General features: G+C 48.2%; 1 protein-coding gene and 1 long non-coding RNA gene across 2 annotated transcripts in view; one reads left to right on the plus strand and one right to left on the minus strand.

Moving 5' to 3' along the window:
- Window positions 1-11,764, minus strand: part of ZBTB7C (zinc finger and BTB domain containing 7C) — a 128,132-nt gene that overhangs the window by 11,573 nt on the left and 104,795 nt on the right. The gene's annotated exons all lie outside the window — the stretch shown is intronic.
- LOC113953217 overlaps window positions 11,233-11,764 on the plus strand; it is a 6,695-nt gene continuing 6,163 nt past the window's right edge. The window contains exon 1 of the long non-coding RNA XR_003529790.1: window positions 11,233-11,398. This is a non-coding gene — a long non-coding RNA (uncharacterized LOC113953217). The remainder of the gene's footprint in view (window positions 11,399-11,764) is intronic.

An 11,764-nucleotide genomic window follows, 5' to 3' on the forward strand; every position in this document is an offset into this window, starting at 1 on the left:
TCTCCCCATACCTAACCAGTACTGCCAAAAACTCGCATGTGGGAGCCAGTGAGCAAAGGCCTTGGGAAGACGGTGCAACCCAGACAGAGCACACCTGGGGAGAGGTCATGGACCACAAGCCTGGTGGGAGCCACACGGGGAGCAGGCACAGCTGTCCCTGACCAGTGAAGCCTCCCAGGGGGCTGGCACCATGGGAAGGCCTCTGCAGCCACCTCCCTATGCGCAGAGTTGGGAAGAGGAACCGGGAATTACAGCCCCCCCCAGCCCCCTCAGCCTCAGCAACCGGCAGTTTTGGTGGAAGGAGGATGCTCCAGTCCCGAGTCCCGTGGTGTGCCCATTACCTCCACGCTAATTACCTCTGTTGTCTGAAACAAATTGATTCATTACAGTGTGTGCTGTGCTTAACCACATTAACCAGCTACACTCCTTTATGAGCCCCACCAGCTCCGTATCCAATCCCCCTTGAAAATCGCTGATAAATGACAGCAAACCCAATGTGTTCTCCAAGTGGAGTGTGAGATAATAAATAACCCCTGAGCCAGGGAGGAAAAGACAACTTCCTTTTTTAGGGCTTTGTATCCCGAATAATAAGCATGAGCAATTAAATTTCTATTGCTGTTTTCATCTTCTACTCATTTATTTTTGTTTGGAAGGTGCATTAGTGCTAAAGGAGCTCCTTGCATGAAGGAACATGTCTTCCTACAAGCCTATTTTGATCTTTCACTGCCAGTTCACCCCAAGTGCCAAAGATCAGAAAATCAGAATATTAGACTACCTTGAGAAATGTTTTTATAGAGGTTTTTTTCTGGGCATTAAACTTCATTATCCCTAATTAGTGAATTGTTCACTACATAGCAAGAAAATATTGAATTGGGAGATCGAGGGGGTATGTAATTTATATATTTTTATATGCATTTTATATACATAAAATATATAAAAAATGATGTTAGTTTTGATGGAAATTGATTGGTTTTCCTTTCTTTTCCCTTCCTGGTCCTCATGAGAAGTGGTTCTGTTAACCACAGTGCTTAGGCAAGCTGATAACTTTACAGGATGCTGGCAAAATTGAAGGTGATTCATGTCATTTAAACGGGGGGGGGGGGGAGGAGGCAGAGAGAAGCAGCCCGCTCATTTGCATACATTTGCATTTTTTAAACTCGCAGGGTGGTTTGACAGCTCTGGAGCTCAGTGAGCTTGAGAAATGACCTTATGGTTCCCATGCCCCCGGGGAGGCTGATGGCCAGAGGCTGGAAGTGTGCTGAGCCTGACGTTTTCCTTCCTCCCCCTCCCTCCTCTCCCTCCTCCTGCACTCCCCCCTTCCCCTCCCCAAGCCAAGGGTGGGGTCCTCAATAATAACAGGCATAAAAATAGCATCTGATGGTGACAAATGTCACCAGTGCACGCACACACACACATACACACACACATGCAAAAGCTGAGCAGATGACATGGAGTTAAAGAGAAAAATCCCATTTTATAATAGAAAATTACAGCATTGTTAAAATAAACTGGAGGGAGATGGTGGAAAGGGTGGAGGGCACCTAAAATAAATGTACTCTGCGAATGACATCGCGAAACATTGCATTTATGGTCATGCTTAAAACTCATTCATTACTTTCTTGCCAGGAAAAGCACGATTTATAAAAAAAAAAAATTATGCTGGGAGATGCTATTCGGGTGTCAGACTGCTTCTCCCCACATTCTGCCAACAGATTTAGTCACTTGAGGTTGCAACAGGAAAAAAAGGGGGCAGGGGGAGCTAAGCTTCGTACTCTTTATGGATGAAAAAATCCAAATACAAGCCGGGGACCACAGAAATATTATAAACCACCTGCAATGTGCACTCCCTGGGTGACCCAAAACTCATCCAGGTACTCCTCTGCTCAGAAACCCCTTCTATTTTTTTAGAAAGGTTTTTTTAAATCTTTTCACTTCAAGCTCCTCCAGCATAATACAGCACCTGCAAGCCAGTAATGTAAAATTGAAATACCAGAGAGAGAGGCGAAATGCTCATTTAGCATCGTGGTAAATTAAAAAACCCCAGAAGTATACTCAATAGATTCTACAGATATGTGCATTGAAAATAGATGAAACAAACTAATATTGCCTATATTCATTTGTATGGGTGGAAATGGAGGATGCAGCTCGGAGGAGCCCTGGGGAAGACGGGACAGGATACTGCCCCTGGATCTCAGTGTTGCTCAGTGCCAGGAGCAGGAGACCCGTGACCTGTGAGGGCTCCTCACCAGCACTTCCCTTTCTCATCTCCTTCCTCATCCCCAGGGACAAAGACCTGGGAAGCTGAGCCCTTGGAGGAGACAGCCCAGGTTTGTGCAAGGTGTGGCTCCTGGTTCAGGGCTGTGGCAGGAATGGGGATGTCCCCTTCCCAACTGCTCCATCCGTGAGGATAACGCTTCACAACCCGAGTCCTAGCTGGGAAATGGCAATTTTGGCCTTTAATTCTATGCTGGCATGTAACACAATTGCCATAACGTGCAGCATTTCAATATTTCAGTATTTTAATACTCTAACATTTTAATATATTAATATCACAACACATTAATATTTTATTGTTTGTGTATTGTACATATTTAAAAATTTACATTAGTGTTGTACATATTTATATTTTATGTGGGTTTATTTTATATTTTGATATCTGTATAGAGATTTTTGGAGCAACTCACCCTGAAATGTGCATTGATTGGACTTCTCTTCGCTATGATTTTCCCCTCAGGAAGCTGCTGGTTCCTGACTACCTTTCTTTTTGGTGTGCCTATAGTCAGTCTCCATGGGATTGCCACCCCAAAGACAGGGGGGTGCCCCAGGGTAAGCTGAGGATGCAAACAAGCTGCCCCCCCATGCTGGGCTCATTCTGCATTCAGCACAGCGGGGGAAGGAGCCTGAGGCTCTGGCTGATCTCTGCCTGCTACTGGTGTCAAAATGTCATTTTTCCAGGCAAAACAAGGTGTCTCTAGTTCTTCTCTTCACTCCCTCTGTACATGAAGTGGGCTTTGGGGTGCAAACCCAGGGATAAATCTGGGGTTGGACATTCCTGGACACTGCTCCCCCATCCCATCCAGATCCTGCCCCCCACTCCCAGTCAGTCCTTGCTGACACAAAACCCCTGGAGGAATTTGAGCTTTACATCTGAAGCATGAGGCCACTCAGTAAAGCATCCCAGAGGTGGCAAAACCAAGATTCCGGGTGCTGAACATCCCAGGCCACCCCAGCCTGCTGCCTGTGTCAGGAGAGGGAGTCAGAGAATCACAGAATGAATCCCAGAATGGTTTGAGTTGGCCTTAAAGCCCATTTCATTCCAAATCCCTGTCATAGGCAGGGACATCTTCCACTACACCAGGCTGCTTAGGGTCCCATCCAAACTGGCCTCGAACACTTCCAGGGATGGGAGAGTCATCAGGAGATCTCATCATCTTTCCCCATCCTGATTTGTTTTCTACCACCACCTCCCCTGCCCAGGGCACTGAGCAACCTGAGGAACAGATGCTTTGGCTCTGCTGCTTTGCTACCTGCTCTTCTTTCCCAATCCCTGCTCCAGGCTGTAGGAACAGAGGCAGCAGCCAGGGTGGGCTGGCTGCTCTCCCTCTGCATCCACCCATGGTCCTGTCTGTGTAGACCTGCCTGCTGCATCCATCAGCCCATAAATATATATGGGTTATTTCCCCCCCAGTTTTATTTGTGCCTCTTCGTAATGAGGCAATTAAGATGTGCATGTGAGATCACCCTAATCTGTCAAAATATTACAGCTACTTTCTATGGAATACTCTGGCCAGTGATGGATACCTCCTGCTTCTGTTATCTGGTGGAAAAACACTGGCACAGGTTTCCCAGAGAACCTGTGGCTGCCCCTGGATCCCTGAAGTGTCCAAGGCCAGGTTGGATGGGGCTTGGAGCAACCTGGGATAGTGGAAGATGTCCCTGCCTATGGAAGAAGGTTTAAACTAGACGATCTTTAAAGGTCCCTTCCAACCTAAACCATTCAATGATTTTGTTTTAGGGGCATAGGGATGTTGGGGTTCTGTTCCTGTATCCACTGATTGCTCCATGACCTTGAGCAAGTCCCTTGTGCAAACATCCCTGAACAAAGCCACCCACATCGACACCCTACTCAAAGTTGGCCCCACAGGGACAACACCATTGCCTCAGCCAAGCACTTCACTCCAATCTGGAAGACCAAGAATGACCTGGGATCCCTAAAAGCCTATTTGAAGGCAGGCAGAGAGCCGTTTTTTGTGTGGTTGTTTTGTTTTTTGGTTTTTTTGTTGTTGTTTTTTTTAATTAAAAAAAAAAAATAGGAAGGTGAAAAATCTAAAATAGGCAAGTATTTCCTCAAGCACACCAGCCCTCTGAACATCTTGTCTCCAGGAGAACATGTTATTAAGCCACCCACCCCAGTACCAAGCGTTTCTCCCCTCCGGCGGGAAGGTGGGGCAGAGCACTCCTCACCTTTCAATCACTTCCCGGCGAGGTGCCTCAAATGATGAGGAAAACATGGTGACACCAACCGCTGCCTCCCTCGCAAGGAAGTGATTGGGTTTTTAGAGGACAGGAGCCACTCTGCAGACCCAAAGATGGTGCTGTGGGAGGGGAACCGCCTCGTAGCAATAGCACCAGGTTTTTACTGCCGGGCTGGGCACCCGCCCCAGCCTCCCGTAACCGGGACCAGCCTTCCCCTTGGGACCAGCCTCGCTCGGGAAACGCGGGGTTGAGCTGGGAAAGTTGGGGGTGTTTGGCTTTTAAGAGGTACACAACCAGATCATCCACTCAAAACTGAGGATCTTGCCAAAAAACTCATGGATTTCGCTTAGGTCTGGACAAAGGAGAAAAGGGCGGAGGTTTCCAAAGTGATGCTTTGGGGAGGAAGGATGCAGAGAAGGTCACATTTGCCATGGAAGATGCTCGTTTGCAGCAAGGATAGGGAGGAAGCCCCGTAGGTGGCTGCAGAGGTGGCATCACCCCACATATCTCCTGGCAAGGGAACACCTCTGTAAATGGAACAGGTCAGTACAATTTAAGGGGATGATCCGTAGGACACCAATGCAAAGGCCAACCAGAGCCCCAGCAATGCTGGCACAGATGGAGACCTCCCACTGGTGCTGGGAGAAGAGGAATGGTCAGGGAGTCATGGAGGGGACAGCCCAACCCATTTTGGCCAGGCCCCACAGAACCAAGGATGTGTGAGATGGAAGAGCCCCAGAAGTCGAGCATGGTTTGATCACATAATTAATTTTTTTAGGCTTCGGGGATTGAGATCACACAGGTGACCTTCACCCTGGTATTTCTCCATTACCTACCGGACTCTTCAATATTCATACTAATCTCTGAACAAAATCCTTGGGCATACAAGGATTCATCCGTGTCAACATCTGGCTGGCAAGTTGAGCCCATGTGAACTATGTATATTTGCACATACTATATAAAACTGAATTTTTTTTGAACTATTAATTTCCTATAAGCTTTTTGGCCACCAAAAAGCCATTTTCACTTAAGTCCCATGAGGGAATCCAAAAGAGAAGGTGTTCTAGAACCACCTCCACAGCTTCCAGTGAACCCAACAACTTCATATTTCACCCCTTCTCTTCCCAGTTTCCAAAATCCATGCAGAAGTTTAGCCAGCCAAGAAGACCTGGGGCACATCAGTACTGGAGAACTGCTGGATGTCTCTGCTACAGCATTACTTGGGAAGGACTATTTGCTTAAGGAGGTAAATAGTGATTACAGGTGCCACTCATTTGCTCGTCAAGGTGTGGAAGCCTAAGTATCTCCTGTGCCCTTTGTGAATCCAGCCCGGTGAATTTTTAAAGACTGCTTATACAGCACAGCAAATATTATGCATCTCCCAACAAATCCATCCCTGCAGGTTAACTCCAGCCTCCCAGAGCCTACATGAAGCACTTCGTACCTCAACAACTTAGTTTATGCACAGATACGATCTGGCAAAATCGCAAATTATGAATCAGATCATCCCTCAGTGACCTGAACAGTTGGATGCTACTGGTTGTACTGGGGATTTGCTGCTGCTCCATGACCACCAGGATCCAACCCCAGTTCATGGGGTATTTTAAGTTAAGGCCATATCTTCTGTCCTCAGTTCCTCTGTGGCCTTGTTGCTCAGGCTGAGCTCTCGATTGGTATGTGGTGATGAACAGGTTGAGTTCATGGTAGGGGGTTGGAACTACATGATCTTTAAGGTCCCCTCCAACCCAAACCATTCTGTGATTTCTATGATCACATCACCAGGACTATGCCCCAGGGCTCTCCTATTTCCTTGGAAACAGTTCTTGGCCCCCAGATAAATGCCAACAGGAGCCCTGGCAGGGCCAGAATAGAGTTCAATGCCTCCTATAATTGAAGGGCTACGTTTTCACTTCGGTTTCCTCTTTCCGGCTCGTTTAAATTACCCAGCACACCTCCCAGTTCCAGAGTTTATATAAAGCTCCAAAAACCAGCAGCTCTGGGTCACTTCTGGGTGGCAGCTTGATGAAGTCTGCATGCTGCATGACAAGTGCCATCTGATGCGCCGAGCGGGTTTTGGCAAAGGGGGATCCTGGTGATAAATGGTCAAATAAACATAAACAATTAGCAGAGCTACATCAAAGGCACCGCCTGGCTCCAGATGGTGTTTTGAGGGCTTCATCTACGCACAGAGCAGGGGCAAATTAATTAACCACAGGCAGGCAGGTACCAGACAGGAGACTTTATAGGATGGTCACACCTGACCACAGTCTTTTCTTTCAGCCTTATCCCCCCACCCTTATTCAAGCAGCTCCTTGGAGGTCTGGAGCTTGAGGGGTTGCTCTGGGCACCATCTCCCTTCTACTCCTCTCTGCTGAGGTTTCAGAAGATGCTGCAAGGCTGGAGATGCTCAATATCCTTTTTTTTTCCTTGAAACCCTCAGAGGTCCCTGTCTACATGACTCTGCATAGCCTTGATGCTCTCCTGACCACGCTCCAGATGATGTTGCTGGTGAATATCTCCCCTCCACATGTATCTACATGCACACACACACACACATACACATATACCTCAAACATGTGTGGGAGGGGGGAATATGTTAAATGAAACAGATCAGTTTCCAGTCATCTTCTGCAACCACCTCACTCTCATGCAAACTCATTCTCACTTCAAGTGACACAATCCCCCTCCCACGTCATCAAAAGGAGGGGAAAAAAAAAAAAGAGAGAAGGAGGAAAATCCTCAGATTTCCCCAGACATCCACACGAGAGCTGGCCTGGCTGAGCATCAGCTTGCTGGTCCCTCCAGCAGCTCTGGCATGAGATGGATGAGGGGCCATGAGGTATGTGACATCACTGGTGGCTTTTCTGCCCATGTGTTAGCAGCTGCTCTCCTCCACCACCTTCCCCTTGTGCAAGATGCCCAGATCCTGCTGTAGGGAGTGATATAGGATAACTATATATATATATATATATGATATATCCCTATGGACACACAACATTGCAACTCAATGAGCACGTCAGTGGTGGGTACCTCCTTCTAGCACGGCCCTAAAAATATCCAAAAAAGCCATTTCCTTCCATTCTGAGCTCCCCTGGGAGAACAGGCCAGCCCCTTCCCTCGCTCCCGTCCTGTTCTTCTTCAGAGCCAGAAAAAGGAAAAGAAATTAAAAAAAGGCTCCTATTGAACGGCGCGCACACACTGGGTGGGTTCGCTTCCTGATGCAAAAAAAAAAAAAAAAAACAAAAAAACGAAAAACACCAAAAACCAACCAAAAAATACAACCAACCACGGCGGAAAAATGTGCCCAGCTTAACCATGGAAAACTGGTTTGGCTGCCGTCCTTCTGGAGTGGACGGGATTGCAAGGGACTTGGATGCGGATCCGGGTGAGGTTGTCACCAGCCTGCGCGAAAACACCGCTCCAAAATAAAACACTTTTTTTTTTTTTTTTTTTTGAGGGCTCCAGAAAAGCACAGAGCGAAGGACGGGGATCCAGCCTCCCCCTCCTCTGCTCTCCTCTCCCCTCGCCCCCAGAGAGAAAGCCACCGGCGGGAGGACTTTGGGAATAGAAATAAAAGGGTCAGAGCGCTTGCACATTAAATGAGAAGCAGATGTGTGCCTGCTCGCCAGCCTGAGTCACCGCGGGAGGGTGGGGAAGGGGGGGTTATCGCTATTTTGGTGCTGGGTGTGGGGTACAGAAAACAATGTGAGGAGAAGGCGGTGCAGTGTTTGAGCAGGCTTAATATCGGCTTGGGAGCAGGTACAGGCAGGCTCCAGGAGCGGTGGGGTGGGAGGCTCAGCTCGGCGGTGGCATTGGCAGCAGCTGCGCTCCATCCCCTGCCTGGGCAGGACTGTTCCTCCAGACCCTCCTCAGCCTTCCCCACAGCATCTCAGGGCACACATCCCTGTTAGGGCAGGTTTCTTGCTGGTCCCCATTATATCTCCCAGTATCATCCATCCAGGAGGAGCCCCCAACCATCCCCATGCATTGGCCAAGACATGAGGCGTCTCCAGACTCACACCAGCTTTGTCCTACCTCTCACAAGGCACCTCTCCAAAGCCCAGCTTGCTCTGGGCCAAGTCCCATAACACAAGCTCAGCCTCACCTTTCAGTTCCCACCATGCCCTGTGCTGCTGACACCGTGTTGCCATTCATTAGGCTCATAATCCCACAGGTATTTAGGAGAGAGGTACCTCAGATTGGTCTATTTAACTCTGGCATAACCCAAAATATTATATTCCTGCTTGACTCTCATGAGAGCCTTTGCAGCCTCACTGATTTGTAAATGCCATTTCAGTCCTGGAGCTCTAAGCACACGAGCCCCCGTGCAATGTCTGGGTCAGAACAGCTCCCACACAGACAGGAGGTGGCTTTTGGATAGACATGTTCATGGATGGTGCCTCTGCAGAGCATCTCATCCTGCAAGCCCAGCCTGCAAAGACACGGCCCTTCCAGCACCACCACCTCATTATCTGTACCACGGGCAGAAGGCTAGTCCTGGGCTTGGCCCGTGCTGCAGCAGTCAACCCCAACACAGGATGAAAATTCAAGACCCTGCTGCACAGAAGAGACCAAATCCACCCAGATTTTACCCAAAAGTGTCTCCTCCAAGTGAGTACAGCCCGTGCCCCGTAGAAGAGGGGAATTAGGCAGAATGGGTGAATATTGTGTCTCCCCACCCTTTGCTGTGCTGAGGGGGACTTTCGTGGATGCTCCATCCCTGGAAGCAAGGGGTGATGGCTTTGAGCAAAAGGAAGAAATTTTTTCGTGATAAAGGTTGTGAGACACTGCCACATGCTGCCCATACAGGTGGTGGATGCCACATCCCTGGAAACATTTAAGGTCAGGTTGGATGGGGCCCTGAGCCCTGGAAGGTGAAAGGTGTCCCTGCCCACAGCAGGGTGTTGGAATGAGATGACCTTCAAAAGTCACTTCCAACCCAGACTATTTGATGATTCTGTGATTTCATGACCATTTTTTCTGCAAGCCAACATTTCTCTGAATCATATGTCCTGACCATGATGAAACCCCAGCGAGATGCCATCACATCTCCAACCCTTGAGCTGGGCCTTTCTCGTGGAATTACTGCCAGGTTTCAGCACAAGATGGTCAGGGAAGGGGAATGAGAGTTTCATCCAGATTTTTTATATGTAAACCAACCAGCTAATGAGCTCTCTGAAGACCACAGGTAATATATGAGCATAACCTTATAGTGTGGCCCAAGCACTGAATATCCAGAGGCAACTCCCTGTCTTCCGGGGATGATTTAATCCAGCTCTCAAGGTTGCAGAGCAATTTAACTGAAGATCAGGGGTCAGATTCAGATTTCATTCGTGCCTCAGCTCCTTCTGTGTGAGAAGTCCCTGGTTTCTCTGCCAACCTGCTCATAAGCTAAACAGCAGCTGAGTCCTCAGCTCAGCCCTGATCCTGCAAAGCCTCACCCGCCTGAGCAATCCGTGCGATCCGGTGAGGCCCACCCATGCCCAGCTTGGTAAATATAGTCAAAGCTGGTGGAGAACCAACAGAAAAAAAAAAATATTGAACTCTCCCTGGAAGAAGAAAAAGAAAAATATCTACTGCTTAGATGTTTCAGCTCAAACACATGGAAAAAAGAATAATACTGAAAATCAATAGGATTAACTTTTCGACCAATGCTTTTGAAGGCAAACAGGGGGTCTGAGGGAGCAGGTCCCCCAGCAAAGCAAGCCCTACGTCTCAGCTGACTCCATGCACATGCCAACTCACAGTCTGATCTGATTTAAACCAGCTGAGTTGTAAATGAGGCTTATAATGGAATTGGCAAATGACCCTTCCATACAGCATCACAAACCGACAGCACTCAAAAATAACCAGGGGTCGAGTCAGGACTCAGCTCTCAGCCCAGGGTGAGTGCAGGATCTGGGGGGCATCACGCCTCAGGCTACAGAAACAGCCCAAGCCAGCAAGGAGAACCTCCAGCCTGTCCCCTATTTAGAGGGATGACCCTTCCAAAAAAAAAAAAACAACAAACAAACAAACAAAAAGAAATAGGGAAAAGGAGGAGAAAATGCAGCCCTGCCATGCAGAGAGAGACAGTCTCTCCTGTTTGTGTTGGCCTATCCTGAACTCCAGGCAGCTTCCAGCTGGAACCCAGAAATGCTGATGGTGTTTGGAGTCTGTCTGCATCCCTCCCATGACGTGAAGAGGCATTCAGGATGATGGGCTAGGATGCTGGTAATTTTTTTTCCCCTAACAACTATATTTACTGTTACATTTTGAACTCCCCATGCTGTCATTACAATGTCAGATGAAATTACATGTGTGATAACCATAACATCAACGCATGCACAAGTTCACAAAGGCTTTACAAGGAAATATTTTTAAGGGAAGAGGGAAACTGCTCACATGCCTGAACTCAAAGGGGATGTCCAAAGGAGTCTCTGAATTACAGGGCACTGGCTACAGACTGAACTTGGCCTTGCTGGAACTGAACAGACTGATTTTACACTTTTTTGGGGCTCTGCTGGGCAAAACGTATTTTTATTTGTCCTGGTGTAATTCTGGATTGACTTCAGGGATTTAACTGATGCTATTCTGGACTTGTACCAGCGCAAAGAGGATGAGGATGTTGCACTGCAGGACAGAATTGCAGAGTGTTCTGAATTCCACTGAGCTTCTGTGCTGCAACTACCACGACAATCACAGAATCCCAGAATGCTCTGGGTTGGAAGGGACCTAAAAGCTCAACCAGTTCCGTCCCTACCACGGGCAGGGACACCTTCCACTAAATCAGGTTGCTCCAAGCCCCATCCAACCTGGCCTTGAACATTTCTAGGGATGGGATGGGGAAGCACAGCTGGTTTGAAACTTACAGGAAGACCTATGTGGGCCCAAGAGCTAGAACAGAGACAGCTACACCACTGCAAAAGCATCTTATGTCAAGGTGGTTGATTCCCTTTCACATATATGCCCCTAAACAGCACTTCAGGTCTGAGGACAGATGCTCTTTCCCGATCCAAGATGTGCTAGAGTCATAAGAAAGGAATCCCAGCTTCTCATCCACTACCAGGCCAGAGGAAACTGCTCCATGCAGCTCAGCCAGCCTTTGAGGTTGTCACAAAAATCCCAGTTTCCACTGGGAAAAAGCAGCAATCAGATTTCTTCCAACTGCAGTGGGCAGCTGGGTGAAGGGAACTCGGCTGGTGCTCCTGTAGTATGGTTCCAGCAGCACAGTCACAGAGGCAGCAACCTCCAGGGGAGAGGCATCATCTCCCACTGGCAGAGCTGGATGCATAAGGCAACATCCGTA

This window comes from Corapipo altera, unplaced genomic scaffold, assembly GCF_003945725.1.
Source record: "Corapipo altera isolate COAL_440 unplaced genomic scaffold, ASM394572v1 61553, whole genome shotgun sequence".
In the NCBI taxonomy this organism is placed as follows: Eukaryota; Metazoa; Chordata; class Aves; order Passeriformes; family Pipridae; genus Corapipo; species Corapipo altera.